Raw genomic sequence first — 22,429 nt, forward strand, 5'->3', positions numbered from 1 at the left:
AGAGGAGAAGCGTCCCAGATGCAGCATATAGCAAGCCTGGCAGCATCGTATAGCACTGCTGCATCGTGGAGTGGCTGCAAACACCGCTCTGCAAAAGAGCTGAAGTAATTTTTCTTCTAAGGGCAGGGGGTAGTGGGGAGGAAATATGAAGGCAGCCCTGTTGCTAAGGAAATCTGCTCTTTGTATGGTCGTACATTTAGATAATGCTAATGAAAGGCCATATAGTAGCGAGGTGCAGATGTCAGCACTGTGCACTCCTGGATATTTGATTAGCATTTCTTTGACTTTGCCTCTTCTAACAGAAACACCTGAGTACATGGATATTAGGAAAATAAAATCCCCCTTCTCCTCTGCCAACAGCCTAACAGCAGGCATTACGCAGGGAAAGGAAAAGCCTTACCAAAATAAGACACTCCGTAATGAATGCGTGTTTTTTTCCCCCACACATACACCCTGGAGAGGATGAGAGCAAACATGTGATGAGAACAGAAATAGTCACATCACTTAATGCATTGCTGGACGGTACCCAGCCGGCACAGCGATGAACCTGGTGTGAGACCCGATAGCAGCAAACCAGCATAGCATCCTATTTAATGGCTGGTGGCCCACAGATGTTTTAAACCTCAGGATCGCATCTCTCAGAGGTTTCCCTTTCGGCTTGAGCATCAGCAGACTGCTTTTGGAAGGAAAGGTTGGGGTTGCTGTAGCCGGGGACCCAGCGCATCCACGGATTATGTGGTGCCTGCGTATGTGCGTGGTATCCGAGCCCAGATCCGGTGATCTGGCTTCCAGAGCAGGAGAGGGCCGGCAGGGCTGCTACAGAGCGCCATGTCCTGCTCTCCAGCATCACCGGGAGAATGAGTCAGCCGTTTTCCTTCTCGCAGGGGGTCGAGTGGATGCCCCTGTCTGAGTGTCGCTAATAAAAGCACCCAGAAATGTAACCACTCTGTGCTTGCATGTCGTGCTTGCGACTGTTTTAAAGACCAGCTGCTCTGCATGAGGCTTCCAGAGAGCGAGAGTGCTTGAATGAAGCCCTTATATCTCTCTCTTTTCCTTTTGCCTTTTTTCTTGCCACACAGTGCAACGTGGGCTCTGTTCCTCCTCGCCTTTTGCTCTTGCTCCCTGGGGCAGCCTGCTGTGTCTTAGAGGCAGGAGGAGTGAGTGCTCCTGGGAGCCCTCCAGATCGTGTGAGGAATGGCCCCTCGGGTGCTAAATCCAGCAGCGGGGCCCTGAGGTGGCAGAGAGGATGATACGGCATCTCTCCTCGATGACAGCAGTGGCTGGGACAGAGGTTTGCAGTCTCCTTCCCTGCCAGCACCTGCCCCTCCCTCTCGCTGTTGCAAAACATCCCAAGGGCAATTACAGCAGTGCTTACGTGGAGGAGTGATATTGGGAAAGTATTTAGTCATTTTTAACTGTTCTGCTGGCGGCTCCCCTCCCTTAAGGTGGTTCCTGTTTCTTCTGCTCCCTCTCCCAGTGTGTCGTGGCAACTGCTTGCAGCAGCCTGGCGACCCTTCTTGATGCATCCCCAGGTACTGAGGGCTTCTCTTGGCAAGGGAGAGCCCCACACTCCCATAGGAAAGCCACATTCCCTATCAGATCACTCTTTTCCTTTACTTTCCCCATCCCTCCCATGCTTACTACAGTGATTTTAAAGCTTCCGCGCCCTGGCAGCCATGGCGGGGGGCGGTGGTGTTTTTGAAAGCAAAAGTAAGAGGCAGGAGGATGCACAACTTCTCCTCCTCTCAGAGGCTTCTGGACGCTTCTCTCTCTCCATCCCCAGAGTGATTTTCCCTAGGCCCAGTGTAAACAAGGCAATCCGTTACGGCAGTTTGAGCGTTACTCCACAAACACGCCGTCAGCCGCTGCCCCCACCGCTGGCTCTCTCTGCTCCTGCTCTTCCTGCCACGGGCAAGCGTTGGTGTGGCACAGGGCTTACCGGGCACTCGGGAGCACCCTCTGAGCACCGGCTCCAAGCAGGACCTGGAGTGGAGTCTGCACCAGCGCCGTCGCCATGCTGGACGGCTCACCCTGCTTCAGAGGGGCGGTTGTGAAATTGAGGAGCGTCCCGGGAAGTTTCGGGACACTGATGCACTCCCAAGGAGGGAAGGACGGTGAAGCATCTGGCTGTTGTTTACCCTAGAAAGAGAGTGAAATGAAGAGGCTGCGCTTAAAAGAAGATAAACTCGTGTGAGCACAAAAACAGCCCTAAAAAATGCATGATGAAGATTACAAAGTCAGGCACTGAGGGCGTTAAGAAATCCCGGTACGAAAGGCACCTGAGCGGCTTAGGGCCGGCGGAGCGCCGTGCGTTCTGTAGGACACACGCGTGGTTCTGTGGTCACAAGCTGTTTCTGCTGCAGGGAGTGTGTGGAGCGGCTGGAGCTCAGTTAAAAGCAGCTCTGGCCAGTATGGGGCTGTCCCCCCACTATCTGGGCTGCCAGCCCACTGCCATGTTCATGGTGCAAATTCTGCTTGGAGGACCAAATTGTTCCTCCTGGACTGTCCTAAAATGCTCACTCTGCTCTCGCTTCTTGCTTTCCCTTCCTTCCCTCTGTCCCCTCCACCTCCGTGCTGCTCAGTGGTTAGCAGGAGGGAGCAGCAGGACAGCACCACCACCCCCCTTCCTGAGTAATAACCCTTTTGGGGAAGGCTGCCTTTGCTCTGGGACCCTGGAGCAGGAGGGAATACACTGTGCAGCTCCAGAAGGGCTGATGCAAGTGCAGCCCACATGCTTCACACTGCCAGCATTTGATTTTTCCATCTGGTTTTTGTTTTGGTTCAGTTAAAGGCAGAGAGGAGAGGTGGGTTTTGGTGTGAACCTCCTGTCTGTCTGCATGCAGCGCGCGGGACAAAGGCAGCTTAGCGTGGAGAGCCCCAGGAGCACCCAGGAGTGGGCTGGGGAACTCAGCAGACATCATTTCTTCTGAAGCTGTGGGAGAAAGGCACATGTAAGGAGCAGCAGCCTTGCAGCCTGCTGTATGCATTCGCCGTCTGAGAGCCGAGGCAACCAGAGCCTGGAGGGGACAGATGAAGGAATTAAGGACACCTCAGCTGGGCAGTAGGACCAAGGGATGCTTGCAGAGGAGCTGGCTCCCATACCTGAACCACTTTGGAGACAGGGCTGGGAGTTCTCACAGCTTTTCTTAGCAAGAGAGCCCTCCACCGGAATAAAGTGTTGTGGACATAAAAGGAGATCTGGAGAGGGAATATTTTCACCCTGGAAGCTGCTAAGGAACTTGCATTTAGCTGCTAGCAATCTGTTTCAAACTGAGCTTCTGTCCCAGGAAAGAGAAAGAGCAGTCTTGCTGCCCTGACCGGCTGTAAATTCTTTCCTGGCTTTGCTGGGGAAAAACAATGCGCTCTCAGTGAAAACCTCCCAGAAATCCAGGACACGGATATTTTATATGTCAGCCCTTTACCGCTTTGGAGAGAGCAGCTAAGGAGACCAGTCAAGTAAATCCCCTGACTTTTTATTCACCAACGAGTCAGTGGAGTGTCTGGTGAAGGACGGAGATGCTTCCTCCCTCCCTGAGCCGGGCAGGTCACGGTGACACACGCGTGACCGCAGGAGAGAGGCCGAGAAATTGTTTCTGAGAGAAGGGATTTGAGAGGGATATATGTGTAGCAGAGCACAAAACTCCAAAGCCGTGTTGAAACTTTGCATTTAGATGCCTGCAGCAGCAGCAAACTGGGGAGCCTTCCACGAGGACCCATAGATTTCCCACCTCACAACATTTGCTTACAAAGTGTTCGTAAATACAGCCGCCACTACTAACCATCGTCCTGTTCTGCTGGGAGTTGCCATTAGCAGCTAAATTCAGCGGTTTACATACAACAAGCACCGAGACTGAATTGTGCAGGATGCTTTTTTTCCAAGTCTCTTGTAGAAGAGGTGACTCCAAGCTGGATTTTGGCTGAGAATCACAGAGAGGTGTTGGGGAACAGGGGTTGTAACGCTGCTCATTGCAGCATCCGAAAGGTGCGTGTGGCATGGTCAAGATGAGATGCTGCCAGGGATGGAGCTGCACTCCCCAAAGATGGACCCGTTAGACCCATGAGTTGCTGCAGAGCAGCCTCCATGGAGTGTGCATGAGTGGCACTCGCTCAGAGGTAGGCCCAAAATGCACAGGTTTTCCTGGATGCAGCAAGAAGAGCATCCCTGACGCTCATTATCCCGTCACGTTGCAAATCCCTGCTGTGACACAGGGTATTGCTGCACGAAGTGTTTTGCCTTTTGATTGGGGAGGGATATTTCTGTTCCCTTGGCCACTTTCTAAGAGGTAGCTGGACTTTCCTAGCTGAGGTTGTACCCATGCTGAAGCGGGCCCAGAGCGCAGGCCCCCATGGAGTTGCTGTTTTGGAAAGGAGATGCAGTCTTTTGCTCTGATCTGAGGAGGAGTTTCTGAACACAGGGAACTAGGATGGGATTTCAGTGGAAGTGGATTATCCCATTTCTCTCTTCTCTGAGCACATTTCTTCCTCTGAAGCAGCACATGACAGGCAGGACAGGAGCCGAGGCAGCTCCTGTGCGCTGGAGGGGGCCAAGCCCAGAGCTCTGGAAGGTTCCCCGTGTTCCCAGTGTGGCTGGAGCAGGCATAGCAGGAGCAGGATGGAGGGGGAGCAGACAGAAGGGATGGAGCTGCCGCGCTGAACGGGCAGCAGGAGCTCAGTCTGGCAGCAGCTGCAAATGGAGCTGGAAAGGGCTGGAGAGGAAAGGATGCGACACAGCTGGTCCCCTTCAGCTTTGATCTCTTAAAGCAGAGGGGTGTTGGCCACAGAGCAGGAGGGGGAAAGAAGGAGGATGACTCATTAAAAATATTGGTGTTTCCATGAAGATGCAGTTACCTGAGGCCAGGAAGGAATGTCCCTGCAAACGAGGGGGAGAGGGGACAGAGGGTGGGGGGAGCTGGAAGAAAAAGTCCCACTTGTGTAGAAATTGCCAGGCTGCTTAGGAGCACAAAGCTGTTTGCTTTGGAGCCAGTGGGTTGGTTATTTGCCGTGAGTTGCTGGTTTTGTGCAGAGCAGAAGGTAGTTTGTGTGCTTGTTGCTCCAGAGGAAAAAAAAATAAAAGAGTGGGCGGGGGGGCGGGGAAAGGTGAAGAGCTGATTTTCTTAGAGGCCTGTGTGGTGGAGGTGTCTTTGGAAGAGAAAAGAGAGATCTCCTTCCTGCTGCTGGGTGAAGGAGTGGGTCAAGGTGGGTAATCCAACCCTGGGTAACTGGGGAGAAGTCAAGCACACCCCAGGATGTTTGTTCGGAGGCTCTGGCCAGGGGAGGGCTGAGGTTTCGCCTTCCTGACCGCCGTGGGTTTTGTGCTGGGGAGAGGGTTGTGGTTTACTCACAGGCACGTAGATTTGCTGTGCATACCTATCCCTTCCCTTGGCAAACTAAGAGGTGCCCTGTCCTGCACTGGAGGACACGGGAAGGACGGATGGACGAGGCTGACGCCTGCCCTCCATCAATGCAAGCTCAAACTTTCTCTCGCTGCTCCCTCCACAAGCCCCTGGGGGATTCCAGCTCACAGAAGCCTTACATGCAGCGTAGGACCAGCTCTAATTTTTTATCCTGGAGGCAAAAATCACTGGAAATAATGCTTCATCACTCTGAAGGTCCTGACACCACCCTTAACCACCACATCACGAACCTCCTGTCGCAATTGTGATCTGCGTATGTGTCAAATCTTGCCTCGCAGATAAAAGCTGCTCCGCAGGCACCTTTTGTACTAAAATACGGAGCCTTTAAAATGTGAAAGAAACAACAAAATGTAGGACGCCACACAAAGCTGACCCACTGGGGACTGGGGGAGAGAAAAAAACCACAAGAAGGAGGGCTTGACACACAAAAATTGTTTTGTTAACAAAGCATCATTGTTCCGTTCTGAATCGGTTTGACTGGAGTGGTAGAAACACCCCATCTGGAGACAGATGGAGAGTTTTCTGGCTAAAGAGACGGCAGGAGGAGGGATGGCTGACAACCCAGCAGATAGCATTGTCTGCTGCTACCTTGGCAATGGGGAGGAGAAAGGGCGGGTGGCAGATCAGGCGTCCCCTTCGCAACCCGCCCGTCGCGACGGCTCCTTCTGCGCCCTGGGCCCCGCGCCCAGAGGGAGGTGTGTGCTCAGGTTGGCAGCTCGCACCCCCGGATCAGCCTCCCAGGGGCTGGTTGGATGCTCGTGAGGGCTGGCCAGATGTCTGAAGAGGCCAGGAGCATGTGTGTCCACCCTCCCAAGGTGCTTTCAGTGCACGCCACTCCAGCAGAGCCCAACGTGGTGGGACGGTACCGTAGCGCTGTGTGCCGTGGCAGGGCTTTATGTGGTGACGGTTGAGCAGCACTGGGGGACCAAAGTGGAAAGGGCTTCCCAAAGCGAGCACAGGTTTGCTTCCACTCTCCCATTGATTTTGCCACTAACTTCCAGGAGAGCAGGACTGGGGCTGTTGGGAGGACGCTGAGTCGAAACCAGCACCATCAGAGCTTCAGGGGATAAAACTGGTGATGGCAGCAAGAGATAGTGCCGTCACCAAAACGCCCAGGGACAGGACATGCACGGGATGTGCTCAGGTGACCCCGCAGGTCTGCAGGCCACCAGAGGACCAGCACTTTGAATTGCACTGGCCAACTTGGTGAGGTTGAAGTGACCGAGGGAAAATCTATGCTCGAGCACCCGGGACTTCTTTAGCTACAGCACATGCTAAACATGAGGTGGTTTATGGCAGCAGGCTCTGCTGGCACCGTGTCTGCTCTACTCTCCTAGAGCTCACCAACAGCCTCTGATCCCTCTGCTGCCTTCCATGCCTGATGGGAAACTCTGGGGTGGGTTTTGCTCCTGACAGAGCTTTTGAGGGATCAGATTCTGCCCACCCTATCTGAATTCCTGATTACTTGCTAATTGCTTGACACACTCTACTTGCAATGCAAGAGACAGGCTCACGTCATCCTCTGTGGTTTGCCAGGGGAGAGTGTGAACCTCTTTTTGACTTGCCTTGAAATAGATGAAAAAGAATAGCACTTGATATGATTAATGTGAAAACTTCAGCTTGGTTTTCTCCCTTGGCGTCTGGGCCTCAGTCGTCTTTAGCATCACTGTGCCTTGTTTTTTGAGGGTTGGGCACACGTGGGGGCACACGAGAGCTTCTGGTACAGGCTGTGGTGGCCTGGGCACTCCTCTGCAAGGTCTGTCCATAATCCTCAGCCGCTGGAGACATTTTGGGTTTGTGCAGCAGTCACGGAAGGATTCAGGTGGTTGCCTCGAGGCACTGCTGAGATAATACCTCAAGGGCTCTTATTCAAACCCACAGAGGCCTTTACATTTGCATGGTGGAAATCTATTCAGATGGACCATGGCTTTTAACTGAGCTGAGCTGAGCAGGCCAGCTCACCCACTCGACTGCAGGTGGGCGGCCGCCCGTGCAGAGGGGAGCAGGGGACCAGCACGGCTTAGTTACAGCTCTGCAAAAAAACATTAAAGCAATAAAGTGAAAGGTGGTTTGGGGTTTTGAGCCTCGGGGCTGCAGATGCAGCAGCACGGGGGTGGCAAGGGGTGTCCTGCTGATGCCCTGGTGTCATCAGACCCATCAGCCTGTGCCCATGAGCTTGTGAAGGTGGATGCAATATGGCTGGCTCACCAGATTTACCTCCCGCATTACCTGCTCTTGGCCAGGTCCTGCCTGGTCCGAGCGGTGCTGAGCTGGTCCAGAGGTACACGACACAGGGAGGAGCATGGGGGTGATAGGAAAGTCTGTGTCAGGTGACGCTATTCTGTGTGTGAGGTCCCAAAGTGTTTGTATCCCTCATGGCACCACAGGTGACTTTGGGATAAAGCATGGCCTCAGGGAAGGGAAGTGAAGGGGGCTGCTGAATGCAAGCAAACACACAGGATGGAGTAAAACGGGTTGGATCTGTTTGCCTGAGCTCTTCTGCAAGGTGTTGTGGTTGTCTCAGAGAGAAGGGATCTGAAGAAGCAGGGTGCTTGGACAGCCAGTCCCTGCTTGTGCAGCCATTTGCCTGCCCTGGGTTGCTGGGAACACCGTCCCCACAGCCTCCTCTGAAAAAGCAGCACTTTGCTGTCTCTGATATCACCTCACTGGCAGGAGAGAGGAGGTGAGACAGGGCAGGCAGGGCAGGCAGGTCTGGCTCATGTCAACTGCTGTCACAACACAGCACCCTTGATGTGACTTGTGCTGGCAGCTGGGGCACAGACCCCACACCAGACACCGGCTGCACTGGAAAAGAGGAGATGGGGCCTGGATTGTTGGTGATGCAGCAAAGCATCCACGAGCGAGGACTTTGACATGCGCATGGAGGCAGGTCAGGGTGCTGTTTGTTTTGCCCTACCACTCGGAAAGCAAAGTACATCCCTGGAGACCCATCTGCCATCCACCCCACCTCCTGCACTGCTACATCCCCGCCGTCCCCATCCTGACTATCCCAGCATCTCCCTGTGTAGTGCTGGGCATCTGACGTGAAGTCCTTCACCTTGCTTTCCCCTGTGCAGAAAAGGGAGAAGAATCAGCACTTGAGCTCTCCCGGGAGCGAGAGGAATGAATTCACCTTGCTGAGAGGCGAGGGAGTCGCTGGGTAAGAGGTGCTGGGATAAGCGCAGAGTGGATTAATCTGCAGCAGCTTCCTTGTCGCTAATCGCCGGTGTGAAAGCAGCCGGGGAGGTCGGGTGCTTTCGGGTGGCTTTGCGCAGAGGCAGCAGCTCCTCTCTCTGCCTCCCAAACGCCTCCTGCGCCGGGCTCTGTGAATCAGCATTTCTGCAGTCGAAACGAGACAGCGGGGAAAGGCGGGAGGCTGTCGGGGCGCGGGGAGCCTGGCGGGGAGGAGGCCGGTGGGGGGACCTCGTTAAAAAGGGGCAGCCTGTGAGTTGGGGGTGGTCTCATGCCGCGGATCTGCAATCTGCTCCGAGAGGATTTTGCTCATTACCGCCCTACACCCCTCGTGCGTGGCGGCGAGGTAAACAAGCGCTGTGAGCGAAGCCTCCCCTTCTCACTCATCCCCTCCCCGCCGTCCTCGGCGGCGGGGGAATGTGACAAGCTGGCACTGGGAGAAGGCATGAAAGCGATGTGATCCGCTGCGGCTCCTTAGCCAGAGAACCTGGGGAGATCCAGTTACAGCAGCAGGGTTAGAACAAAAGAGATTTGCCTCCGGGATCAATTCCTCTCCATTTTCCGGGCTGTGCACGTGCGTGTGCGTGCACGCGTGTAACAGCCTCCGACTCCGGCGGTTAGTGCTGCCGGCTCTGCAGCATGAGCAGCCCAGAGCCTGGCCAGGCACCAGCCAGGTGCTTCTCCGAAGGGCTCTGACACTCCAAAATCATTCTTTTTCCCCAAACGAGGAGAGCTGGGCAATCCCCTGGGACAGGTCTAGAAATAGCAAGGCCAGACCAAGCTTAGTAGTGCTGGAAACCAGTGACAAAAGCAGGGTGGTTGGTCGTTGCTGGAGCTCCGGCCTTTCCTCTGCCAAGGGCTGACCCGATGCAGGGCTCAGCTCTGAGTCTTGAGCCAAGAGCGTTTGCATTCTCCCCAGATCACTCCCTGCCCCCCAGGCATTCGAGGTGCCACCTTCTCCCTTCTGTCACAAGGCTGGCAAGTGAGCAAAATCCAACCCCCTAGAAAGCCTTTTCTATGCCAACACCGAGGTGCCTCTAACCCGCAGCCATGGCAGGGCTCAGGGCACAGCGAGCGTTGTGCAGGGCCGGCTCGAGGAATTAGCGGGGACCCACTCTCTGGGATGCTTGTCACTCATTTTGGGGAGGATTTGGCTCATTTAGGGTTGGGTTTTTTTGGCATGTTGCCTTCTCCCAAATGCCGCTGGGGATGAGCCATGGAGAGCACAGATGTGCATCCCGAACATACCACCACGAGGTTCCTGATTTAAGGGCTGTGATTAACCTCTTTCCGACAGTTGCTAACCAGGTGCAGAATTGTAACGGGAACAGGGGAAAAGCTCAGTGAAAACAGACAGTTTTCCTCCGTCACCTGGAAATGCACATGGATGCCATTTTCTGCCTGGAAATCAGGCAGAGTTTAGGGTTTGTAAGGGGTGCAGGGACACCCCATTTGAATCAGCGCTGCCCTGTAGCTGCTCTTCAGAGCCTATCTCCTCCATTTCAGCTTGGGATCCTTCAAACAAGGCATCGATGCAGCGTGAACCCGGCACGAGGTGATGGGCTGTGGAGGGAGCCCTGCTCAGGGCTGTATGAGCAGGGGTGCTAATGAGAAACGGGGCAGAGAATCACGCAGGATATCCTGCCCTTCATTGTGTGAGCCTGAGCTGAGAGAGCATCATCCCTTGTGCCTCTCCCAGGCGTTCCTGCATGGGATATGTGTGGGAACCAGGACCTGAGTGTGCGGCTGTGCATGTAGATTTGTCCTCTCCAGATTTCTGTGGGACATTGCTCTTTGCAAAGCCAGGGATCGGGAGGAGAAGAGTGTTTTTTCTCTGGTTAGATATGAAAAGGGAGAGCCATGGGGGCTTGCGTTTTGAAGTCAAGGGCTGAACCAAGAGCTGCCAAAAGTGCTTATTGTCAGGGGGTCTACAACCTGTGGGACTTGGGGCTCCTCTGCCCGAGACTGTCACTGGCCTCACAGGTCAGATTTTTGTGTGACACTCACAAGTGTTGTATCTCAGCCCAAATGCTGCTCTGGCATTGTGGTAGGTTTGTAGGTGGTCTTTGAAGTTGCCCACTGGCTGGCCAAGTGCTGCAGCGCGTGTGCATGCCTGGGCTTCTGCACCTTCTTCTTCAGAAGGCCGGACTCTTACTCCTGTTCCTAATCTTAGGCCCCCCACATTGTACCTGCTCCCCTTTCTGTCTCCCCATCTCTTAACCACAGCCAAATCCCTGTATTTTCCCCCGAAGAGGAGGCTGCAGGCCGTGTTTCACACGTGGCATCCCCCAGGCAGGGACCAGCAGTCACCAGGCTCCAAACACTTTGCAGGGGTCAAGAGTTGCCGTGTCCCTTGGGGGAATGGCAGTGGGACAGGGGACCAGGAAACTGGGGGACTCCCAAAGGAGTTGAGTAGATGGGCATGGGAAGTGTGAAGAGACAGAAAAAATGTATTAAAAACAATTAATAGCTGCTGCAACCAAGGACTTAAACTGAAACCAAAGCCTTAGGGAAGGAGGAAATGAAGTGGCTTACAACTGTTACTGCTTAATTTATTACATATATATACTTTTTAAATACAATATGCTAAATGCAAATAAGCAGGAGAGGGAGGGGATGGAAGACAGGCCGGGAAAAGTGAGTGGGATCTAGGTTTTGCATCGCTCACTGAATTACTGGCAGGTCTTTTGTAACATCTGTTAAAAATAAAACAAACATTCATTTCCATTTCTCGCTGCCTGAGATGGCTCCTGCAAAAAAATTTCAACCTGTCCAGGAATTTGTCTTGAAAGTTGCCCTCCCTCTCCTCACGCCTCCTCTTCTCCAGGGGAGATTTCCTTCCTGGACTTCCCAGGGGCTCCATTAGCCCCACATTAAAGCCTTTTTACTTTGCTCTAAAACTCTCCATCGAAGTAAAAGGAATTCTAATAAACCGCTGGGAAGACTCTGCTATTCACTCTTTCCATGGAAACACGGCGCTGCCTCGGAGCAGAGCTCCTCTCGACGGAGCCTGGGTCACGGCAGGAGGAGACCAAGGAGGGATGGAGAGATGGTTTCCATTATAAGAGACCTTTTGAGAGAAATAATCGCTGCTCTCCCATCAAGGAAAGCCTTGGAGAGGACGGGGGCCTTGGCACGCCGCAGGAGAGGGGCCGGCCTCAGAGGGGGTGGTGGTGTGAAGTGATGATGTGCCGGGCACTGAGAAACTCATTAAAACATCTGATTAGTGGAAACGAAGGCGCCCAGGACCGATTCTTCTCTCTTGATGGGAGGCATCCATCCGAGAGGGCGGATGGACCCGGAGCCGTGGGCAGAGGGGCTTGGTGTTGGGGATACGGGATACAGCGAGGGGATGAGGACATCGGTGGCTCCTCGCCCAGGGCCGTGCTGCAGTGGCTGAACATCACACCAGGTAAACACATTTTTCAAGGCCTAGAAGAGCCTGTTTACTCTGGGAGGGGGTTTCTGGCTGTTCCCTGCGTCTCAGGCAGGAGCCAGCCCAAGGAGGTCAGTGCAATGCCCCTCCCCCCCCTAAAGTGACTGTGATATAATTAACGCTGAACCTCCTCGCAGGCGTGCTCGTCCCAAGCCTTGCTGCCCCGACACCACGCTGCAACATGAAGGACTGATATATTTTTTTTTCAAGCGTGAGGAAGCTCGTTAGAAATAGCCCGAAGGGCAAAGTTAGCAAATGAAAATCCATCGGATGCGCTTGGAGCCGGTGCACGGAGCTTGATGAGAGTCGAGGCAGGGCTGCCTGCTCCCAGCCTGTGAGGAGCTCTGAGTGCCAGGCATGTGGCAGCGGGTGCCAAGTGTCACCTGGGCCAGGGGAAGAGAGCAATCAGGGGGGTCACTGGGAACAGGGCTGGAGGAAAATGAGAAAGAGGCATAAGAGGAGTGAGGAAGACCCAACTCAGAGCATCCCACATAGGTGCCAGGAAGGTCCTGGGGACCCTGAGCCAGTGGAGCATGGCAGGGCTAGGCAGAAGGGGAAGGTGGTGGGGAAAAGCTCATTTTTCTCAGCACAGAGGAGGAGGAAGCCTTATTTTTGTAGGTCGCAGTGGCAAGACACTGAGGGAGCCAGAGCGCCTTTGTTTTAGCAGCTCCAGAAATGACATTGCAGTGAGTCATAACTTTTTAGCCTCCCTTCCCCCTGGGGCAAGGGATGGACGAGTTACTTCCAGGGAAGCCTCCAACTTTGATCAGCAAAGTGAGCCCTACTTTTGTGGCAGAGAAGATGGGATGCTGGCCGTACTGGTTTTGCAGTAGTCCAGGGTGAGGTCTGCCCCACAGAGGCAGCTGGTGAAGGCAAGGGACATGGGCCTTACCTGCACCCGTGGCAGGGGCTGTGTGCCATGCTCAGGAGTGTCCTGGAGCCAGATTTCATTCAAGAGGATGGAAACTTTCCCACCTACACAACAGCACAGTAGCATCCTCTATGAGCACAGAGGCTTTAACAAGTAAAGTTAATGGCTAATAGGCAATGGTCTCCCACCCAGCCAGCAGACAGGCAGAGATGGACATGGCAGTGTCACACAAGAGGAGGTGACGTGGGTGCTGAGACCTCAGAAGTGCTGAGAAGTCATGCAACCAGCCTCTGTGAACCTGTAAATCACAGGTGCAGAACGATAAAGCTGCTGGGAAAAAAATCACAGTGTTTCGTAGGCAAAGCGTTTGGTGGCAATTTCATTTGCATACGGGTGTCTTGGGGGCTTGTGGTTTCAACCTTTCTCCTCACCATGGTGAGGGCAACGTTTAAGGAGAACAGGGCTGAGATTCTCTGGAAACCCAAGGCTCCCAGAGTCAGGGATTTCAAACATATCAGAGCTGGGAAACTACCCAGGTGGAGCAGAGTTCTGAATTCATGGGATCGCAGTGTAAAAATAACAAATCCTTTAGTCTTCTCACAACCCCAGGAAGTGATGTCCATTGGGTATGTCCCACCTTGGCTTTGCTGGGGCAGCAGTGGCAGCCTGTGGTGCCAGGCTGTGGAGGAGCTCTTCCCTGTGAAGGGCAGGGGTGAATCGGTGCTTATGGGGGATAAACACTGAGTCCCCAGAGAGTCATCAGGTCCCGGCTCGGTTTTCCGTCCTGCAGAGAGGCACGTGTGAAGTTGGAGGTGGCTGCACGCATGCTGTGGTGTATTAGGTATAAACAGCCAGGTTGAGGCCAGGATGGCTGTGGGGATGGGGATGGAGATGAGGATGGGGAGAAAGGGGACAGGAGAGATGAAAGAAAGCAGTCTGCTTTGGCAGATGCTGGGTTCCCTTATGAGGTTTGGTCTGTTTTGTAGCTCGATGCCTGCTATCTTGAGTAATTAACAGGGAAAAGAGAGGGCCTGGTTATCCATCCTTCAAGAGCAAGGGGTTGAATTGAAAGGCAGCACCTTGGAAGGGGATCAAATAGGTCTCCAGCTCCCTGCGTACTGCTCGGAAACTTGCTGCCGTGCTGCGTTATCAAGGTGAACAGCTTTAGTTCAATTAACGAGAGGCTCAGCGCGGAGCTGTGGGAGGAGGCAGGGCTGGGCGTTTGCACCCTTTGGGCAGGAGCCAGTGCGCACCGAGCTGCAGGGCACCGACCCTGCCAGCCCACGCAGGCACCGTCCCGCAGGCACCAAAGCCCTCCGTGCTGAGCCACACTATGCTTCCCTTTGCGAGGGGACCAGCTCCCCCTGCTCACCTCTGCGCCGGATTTGATTTACCCCTTGGAAGAAGCGGCGTGTGAGGAACCGTCGCTCTTTGTTAGCGTCTCCCTTTCTTCCCCCTCCTCCTGAAATAACCCCCCCCCAAAAAAAAGCCGTCATTCCCAGCGATGAGCTACTGTCAGCTCACCGTGCGCCTAAATCCCCGCAGACGCGCGGCGCCGGGAGCCCGCATGCCCGTGTTTTCCCTGCCTGGGCTGCAGCTGGCTACGGCGAGCAGAAAGCTGCAGGTGTGATTTGTTCATTTGCCTCCACCTCCCCCCCAGCCCCCCCTCCGCGCTGCCTCCCTCTTGCTTTCCTTCCCCGCTGCCGCCTGAGCCCACCCAGCTCATCGCCACGGCGAGACCCGCATCCCAACCCGCGCCGGCTCCGGTGCAGCGCTGGCGGAGGGCTGGGGTGGCTGGGGCTGGCGTGTGTGTGTGTGTGTGTGTGTGTAGAGAGGAGGTGTGGGGGGGTTAATCTGATGCTACGAGGCTGGAAGAGGAAAAAAAAATGAAAACTATAAAGGCGGTAGCAGCCTCCTCCTTTTCCCTCTCCCCCGCTCCAGAGGATTAAGCCTACAAAAAAAAAGGGGAGGGGGGGGGAAATGTCTGCAGCTTTCTGTTGACCCTGCATGATGGCATTTTTGCGCTCTGTGTGCTGCCTCTGCTGATTGCTATTCCTGGCACAAACACACACACACGCGCGCACACACACACACACACGCAGCCCCAGCACGGCTCACACGGGCACGGCGAGCCCGCTCCAAAAAAAACCAACCCCAACCAACCCCCCCCCCAAAAAAAAAACAACACCCCAACCAAACCCAAAGCCAACCAGTGCCGCCGTCCCTCGGCATCCCTGGCCACCCTGGTCTCTGCAGGGAGAGCCGCCAGCACCGGCTGCCGCTCGCCCTCTTCTCCTCCACCCCACTTCTCACCTCGTCCCCAGCTCCACCGAGCACTTTCTGCCGGAGCCGCCCGCAGCCAGAGCCCTCCACCACTCCTACCGCTGGCATTACATTTTCAGGCTGGATGCTATAGGGCCGTTTCTAATTACCTTATATCCCCTAGTGGTCTATGAATAATGGTTAGTGAAGGAGCTCAGAAGGGCTGCTGAGAAGGGAAGCAAAAAAAAAAAAAAAAAGAAAAAAAAAAAGGGAGAATTGTGCTATTTCTCACATTTTTTTTCCTAAGGATCTAATCTGGCTACTGTGCTCTGGAAGAGGAGGAGAGCGAGCCAGCAGGAGAGAGAGGAGAGAGCGAGGAACGGCGCAGGTATTGTTGCAAGCTACATCTTTGTGCTTTTTTTTTAAACCTTTTTTTCCTGTGTCTTTTAAAGAAAAAAAAAAAAGATCGGGGGGAGGGCTGGGGGGGCGGCGTGTGCGGACAGAGCTTTTTCCTTTTTTTTTTTTTTGCCCCCGGATTTATTTTTCTCATGTGCAACTCGTGTGGTGCTGCGATGCACGGCGCCGGCATCGCGGAGTTTTGGGGAGGGGGTGCGGGGGGGGATGGCTGGGGGGGTGGGTTGTACGTACGTGTGTGTGTGTCCCCGTGTGTCCTATTTGCAGCAGCGGCAGAGGAAGGGAAGGAGGTGGGGGGGGGTATCGCGGGAGGGTGGGGGGAGGTGTTGTTTTGCTTTTCTGGAAGTAATAAAGAAATTTGCAACCGGTCCAAAAATGCTCCTGACTTGCCGATTGATGGGTGTCTGAACAAAGATACAGCTGAGACTCGGAATGTTTGTGTGCGTGAGGGATGGATTCATTTTGCTTGTCCTGACTCCTACTTTCCCAAAGTTGAAATAATCAGGGGCGCGGGGCTGCGAAAGCCTCTGCAGGGGGAAACCTTCCCGCGGAGGCTGATTTAATTTCGGAGTTATCGCTGTGCGTGGTTTTTATACTTGGAAAAGTTGCGGCGGTGCCGCGGCCGGGCGCCTGGCTCTCCTTTGCCGTTGTCTGCACGTGAGAACGCTGACTTGATGGATTTTCTTTCTTTTATTCGGTGGCTGGCAGGGCAGGGAAAAAAATGGATCTAGCAGATAACCCAAAGGAATCGGGGGCGGCGGGGGGGAAGGGGGGCGGTCTGCACATCTGGCTGCGCCTTTGGAAAGCCCCTCGGTGAGACTTTCACCTCCCGCTTCCCTTTCTCCCACGGCAAATTTTGCACACACCCCCATCCCCAAATCCTCCATTGACATTAATAAACAAACAAACGAGGGAATAACCGAGGAAGGAGCCCGGCGAGGGGGCTCGGAGCTGCTGCCGGGGACGGTGGCGGGGGGGGGGGGGGGGCGGGTGCTGTGTGCTTTTGTTTTAAGTAACGAAACGGCGATGATTGAAAACATATGAATAGGATGCAATGCAGAGCGGGTGTGTAACGGGGGGGGCGGGGGGGAGAGCTGGAAAACTGCTTATACGACAGAAGCGGAGCTTGAATGAGTGTGGGGAGATGAAAGGCGAGGGGTCCGTCCCTCGCTGGGGTGAGGAGGCGGCGATTCCCAAAGGCAGAGGAATGATCTCGGGGTGGGGAAACCAGCTGGGGAGATAAGGGGGAAAAAAAACCGAGAAAATCCAACCTGGAGTGAAGTATGTGGTTATATCCCATCCAACTTTGCCGGCTGCGGCGTTAATGTGGCTAATTGTACTGGAAAAGAATGAAACCGGAGGAAAATATGCCTGTGCGTGGAAGGGAGAGATGTGTGGGGAGGAGAAGTGGGTCCCGAAACCCCGTCGGCCCCCTAAAAAGCACCGCCGAGGTGGGGTGATACCAGGCGGTCGCCAAACGCAGCCAGATTGTGTTTATTTGGGCGGAAATAAAGATGGAGCGAGTGGCCCGGGGAGGGCTGTAATCCCCCCGAGAACGGCTCCGAGCCCGCGCCGGGGCTGCCCTTCGTCGCCTGCCCTTCGCTGCCTGCCCTGCCTGGCCTTGCTTTTGTGTTTGTTTGCTTCCAAGGCGGGGGCGGGGAGTTGTAGGGGGAGAAGGGAGCCGGGGGTACGGGGAGGGGGGAGCGCGAAGGCGGGGAGAAGCCTTGAGGGCGGAGAGCCGATTTAAATTGGACTTAATGGATTCCCAGGGCAGCTTTTTTAGATGAAAGTCAAAATAAGAGCCAAAGTGAATCTCAGCAGACCTGTCTGTTGCATTAGAGATGCAGCCTTCCTCTCCCTCCCTCCCTCCCTTTATTCTTTAAAAGAGAGGGGGGAAAAAAGTGTTATCCGTACAGAAGACGGCGTGGAGTTTCTCGTTCCTATAATGAGAGCTCTAATTGAAGAACTTGCAGCCTCTTGGGAGAGTCTTTACTGATCGCTGCTTTTGTTATTCATGCCGTGCTCTGTTTCCTTGGGTTTCTTTTGGTGTGGGGGAAGAGGGAGGCTGGCAGCAAGTCTGCTGCGCCAGGCTCTGGCTGTGATGTTGTGTGCACTTGGTGGGCTGCAGGCAGGTAAGCTCCCCCCTGGTGCCCCCCCGGGGGGGCATGCCGGAGTTCCCATAGCAGGCTGGGTAGCTGCTGGAGGAGTGTGCAGCTGGACTCCCCTGGGAGCCGGTGGGCTGAGGTGCTGCCTCCCGGCTGCGGGTGCTGCTCGTCCTCGCAGGACGCCCTGGGCTGCGAGATTAATCCTGCCCAGCGTGGCGCGCAGTGATGGCTGGTGCTGAGGGTGCACAGTAAGGTTTGTGCCTCCTGCGTGGGCTTCCTGCAACAGTGGGGAACCCCACACAGCTGTGGGGTGCCGTGGAGCACCATGGGGTGTCATAGGGTGCCATGGCGGGGCTGCAGGGTGCCATGGGGTTCCACTTGGTGCAGGGGGCACAGTTGCAGCCCTGCTGTCACCTGTCCTCGTGGCCCTCAGGGGTCTGAGGTGACTCTCTGCAGCCAGAGTGTCACCTGGAGGGAACAGGCCTTGTGCCAAAGCCACGTGGACCCTCTGCCTACCCAGGATGCAGAGCAGGACATGGCCACCGGGCCAGTGGGGCCTGTGCCAGTCAGGAGAGGTGAGATTCCCTCCTCTCCAGCATTTTCTATTGGGCAGCGTTTGAGGATGGGGATGGACAGGAGGCTGGCAGATGGGGCTCCCTGCCAACGGGGTCTCGTCACCTCCACCTCCCCCTCCCAGGGAGGCGGTGGCTGTCTCCAAGCCCTGTGTCCCCACGTGGTCCCACAGCGATGCTGCGCGTGGCAGCAGGCTGGTTTGGCACAGCCAAAAGCTCCTGGAGGGCAGGTCCCTTTGGACCCCATGTTCCTCTCAGGCCTGAACACCTTTTGCAGACATAGTTGAGCACTACATGGATGAAAACAAGAGCCATGAACCTTAGGGTAGCATCTGGGCAGGGCTGAGTCTGACTGGAGAAGAGGATGTGTGAGCAGGATGGGGCTCCACCAGCCCATCGGCTTAGTGTAGAGGCAAAGCAGTTAACCTGGACATCCGATCTCCCTGAGAATTGTGTATTGACCCTGACAGCGATGCATCAGGAGCGACAGACTCTCCATCATCGATCCCTCTCCTCCCATCACCAGGTGTCGACACAGACGGTCACGGAGCTGCCTTTAATTTCAGGCCTCTGTCTCCAGCGTGAAACACTTAGCCACGGTCCCAAGGTGCTGCCAAGCTTTGCAAACACCTCCATGGGCAGGTTGCCATTCCCATTTTGTGGCCGTGGTGCTGACATTTGCCAGGGGTGAGTGGCTGAGCCAGGGATGGGGCTCACAGAGGACCCAGGAGCCCTGGTTCCCAAGGCCATTGGGTGGGATGGCCTCCAGAGGTGACATCGCAGCCTTTGGTGGAGGAGCCAGGGAAACCCTCCGGTCAGGTCCCCCTTTGTCAGTGGTACTGAGCAGCAGAGGATGCACCCAGGCTGGGGAGTCCTGGTCCTTCTGCAGCCCTTGCTGGATGACCTCATCTGGCCAAGATGTGTCTTGCCCTCCTCACCTCCAAAATGGCTGTGGCCAAATCTGGTGGGCATGCCTTCACATGCGTGTGTGCCATCCCCAGGAGACCTGGTTGGGAGGGTAGTGTTTTTTCTTGGCTGCCTCGATTTGGGGCAGGATGAAGGCGCTGGCGGGGGCCGGCTGGCACGCCGCCTCTCCTCCTTCCCAGCATCTTGAGATTTCCGAGACGCACGCAGCCAAGCTGAGACTGAAAAAGCTGCTTGTGGTTCAAGAGCATCTCCTCGACGGAGAAGAGAGGAAGGCTTTTCATTCCTCCCTTTCTTTGGAGCTAGCCGAGCTCCCCTCGCTGGTGTAGGGGCTCTTCCTGCTCCCCCCTGCAAGGGAACGTTAAAAGCCAGGGGCAGCGGATATCTTGACACCCCGTCAATCTGAGCCTTTTACAGCAGCAGTCTCTGAAGGCTGGCACTCTGCTGCACAGAAGAAAACAAGTGAGAAGAGGGGGGAGGCGAGAGCAAGCCTTTGCAGCCGGCAATCGATAATTGTAGTGTCAGTCACTGCCTAGGAAGTTCCCGCATCCCCACCGTCGCTGGTGAGGGGGGACAGAAGGGGAGGGAGGGCCAGAGCGTGGCTGTGCCCTGCACCACCGGGCACAGGGCAGGGAGCAGCCGCTGGGGACGAGAGCCTGGCCCCGAGCAGGAGCCTCCCGCTGCATTACTCACCACTTGAACCTTTCAACTCCCTCCCCTTGGGGATGGAGCGGGCTGGGCAGAAGGTGTCGACAGAAAATGCTCTGCTTTCTTAGGTTTAAGGGTTTGGTGGGGTTTTTTTCCCTTCTTTTTTTTTCCCTTCCCCAGCCTGCTCTGTGTGCATTTTGGGCTCTGATATTCTCAAAAAAAATACAAAAGAAAGCCAAAAAAATCCCAACCCGGCTCCCCCTCATGTGTGTCTCCATCTTAGCAAAAGCCGAGGTAAAAGATCAAGGAGTTCTTCCTTTTGTGCAGCTTTCAAGACCAAAGATGTGTCGGTGAAAAGGGGAGGCTCAGAGTACCAGGCACACACAAGTGTTAAAGGAGAGGCTTCCCTTTTGTCTCCAAGGCAATCAGCCGGCGAAGGGATCCACAAATTAATTAAAAATTGCTCTGGCTTGATTGAGTTATTCCTCCTCGCATCCCACCTGCCTATCAAAAGACTGGGAATGGCAGGAGGAAATTCCTAGTTCTTTCCCAAACAGCTCAGAGACGTACTATGGACCGTCTCGCCCGCCTTTCATCCCAGGCAGCAAAAGAAATGAAGGAAAGGTTGGCGTGGTACCCGAGGAGATCTCTCCCGGAGGATGTGTCCCTCTCCCGCGCTAACGAGGGCTGTGGTGTTTGGACGATTCAGAAGAGAAATGGACAGATTTACGTGTCACTCCTGGGCCAAATTGTGGTTGTAACTCCATGAAGTTGATGGAGATCCATCGGAGATTAATTTGGCCCAAGGTCTGGCGCTCGCTCCGCGGGGAATAGGCTGGATCTCTGCCTTAGTTGAAACAAGAGGTATTCAAATGGGTTTGTTGTGGCTGCACTATGCCCAAGCAGTAGAGCCGAGCAAAAATCCCAACTGGTTGCATCCCTTGTGCCAAAGCACCATAAATACGCCTCAATCTGTCAAGTCAGGCATGATCTCTACCGCATTTACCATGGGGAACTGTTTAAGGGGGTAGATTTGTACGTGGGGACTGTGTGGGAGCCTCCCCGTCTGCTTTGCTGAGAGGCTTGAACTCCATCCCAGTGTCCTGACGCAGGGAAGCCTTTCTCCCCTCCTCTTTATGGGATTTCCACCCAAACCCAGCCTGTGCCAGGAGCGAGCTCAGCACTAGCCCAAGCGAGCCTGGCTCCCTCTCACCGGCTCGGCTCCCGCCTGTTCAGGGCTCAGGCTCCCTTCTGCTTCGGGGGAGCAGCATCAATGAGTGTCCCCAGGCTGGATTCAGGGGGTTGGTTTACTGCTTTGCAGTCAGACCTTGCTTCCTCTGCTTTATTGTCATCTCTGCACTTAGTCACCGCTCGATGCCTCACCAGGGGACACCGCTCCTGCTGCATTTATGGCAGCCACTAAAATTGGCACTCGGTGCTTGTGCTCCAACGGGGAGGGACACTGAGCATCGGGGAGGAAACCTGAGCATCAGGGAGGGAACCTGAGCATCAGGGAGGGACAGCGAGCATCAGGGAGGGAAGCTGAGCATCAGAGTGGGGCATTGAGCGTCAGGGATGGAACCTGAGCATCAAGGAGGGACAGTGAGTGTCAGGGAGGGAAGCTGAGCATCAGAGTGGGGCATTGAGCGTCAGGGATGGAACCTGAGCATCAAGGAGGGACAATGAGCGTCAGGGAGGGAAGCTGAGCATCAGAGTGGGACATCGAGCATAAGGGATGGAACCTGAGCATCAAGGAGGGACAGTGAGCGTCAGAGAGGTTCTACCCAGCTCCATTATGGTCCTGGCCATTGTGTGGGGCACGCAGAGAGGCTGCAGGGCGGGTTGGTTGCCGGATGGATCCCCTGTGTTGGGGACACACCTCCAGCTCTGCTGGGTCTCATCCAACGCGTGCCAGGAGGGGATGTGGGAGTGGTGCTGGAAAGGAGCAGCACAGGCCACATTCTCAGATGGAGATGGTCATCACGTAAATGAAAATTAGATGCTTGATAAAGTAGGAAAGAATAATTACAAACGTTCATGGCTGCTGGCTCACAGAGGTGTGGGCACTCGCCGATCAAGGGAGGCATGGCCGTGTCCCCCTCGATGCCACGTCCTTCAGCTCAGCTGCCTCTGGGTGAGCCCCCCGCACCGCCTTGCCCTGTAGCAGCGTGTCCTTCACCATGCCTGTCGCTGGATGATCTATAGAACAGGGCTGGCCTGTTCATACCACTGCCTTTCACCAGGCTGGCGACTGGATTCTCTGGAGGAGGCTCTAGGCCTATCATAGCATGTCCTTCACCGTGACTGCTGCTGCGTGAGAGGCACGGCAGCGCCAGGCTCTAATACCTTGTAATTCACTGTGACTGCTGTGGCAGGACCTGCACTGTGCTGCGCTGCGGCAGCCCTACAGACCCTTTGGCTTTTGCAGCTGCTCTCTGGCTTTGGAGCAAGGGCTGACTGGGAGGGAACACATAGGAGAGTGGGCTTGGAGGTGTCCCAGGCTCCCAGAGGGCACGGGGAGGGTGCTGAGCATCCTAGGGGCACAGTTGCATCCTGTCTTCTGGATGGTTTGCAGAGTAAGATCCCTATGG

General features: G+C 55.1%; 1 protein-coding gene across 1 annotated transcript in view; it reads left to right on the forward strand.

The window, feature by feature from the left end:
- The window catches only part of RAI1 (retinoic acid induced 1), a 74,283-nt gene that overhangs the window by 19,906 nt on the left and 31,948 nt on the right, over positions 1–22,429 (forward strand). Inside the window, exon 2 of the mRNA XM_061993668.1 lies at positions 15,483–15,563. The gene's annotated coding sequence lies outside the window, so the exon portion shown is untranslated. The remainder of the gene's footprint in view (positions 1–15,482; positions 15,564–22,429) is intronic.

The sequence above is a fragment of the Colius striatus genome, chromosome 3 (assembly GCF_028858725.1).
Source record: "Colius striatus isolate bColStr4 chromosome 3, bColStr4.1.hap1, whole genome shotgun sequence".
Lineage (NCBI taxonomy): Eukaryota > Metazoa > Chordata > Aves > Coliiformes > Coliidae > Colius > Colius striatus.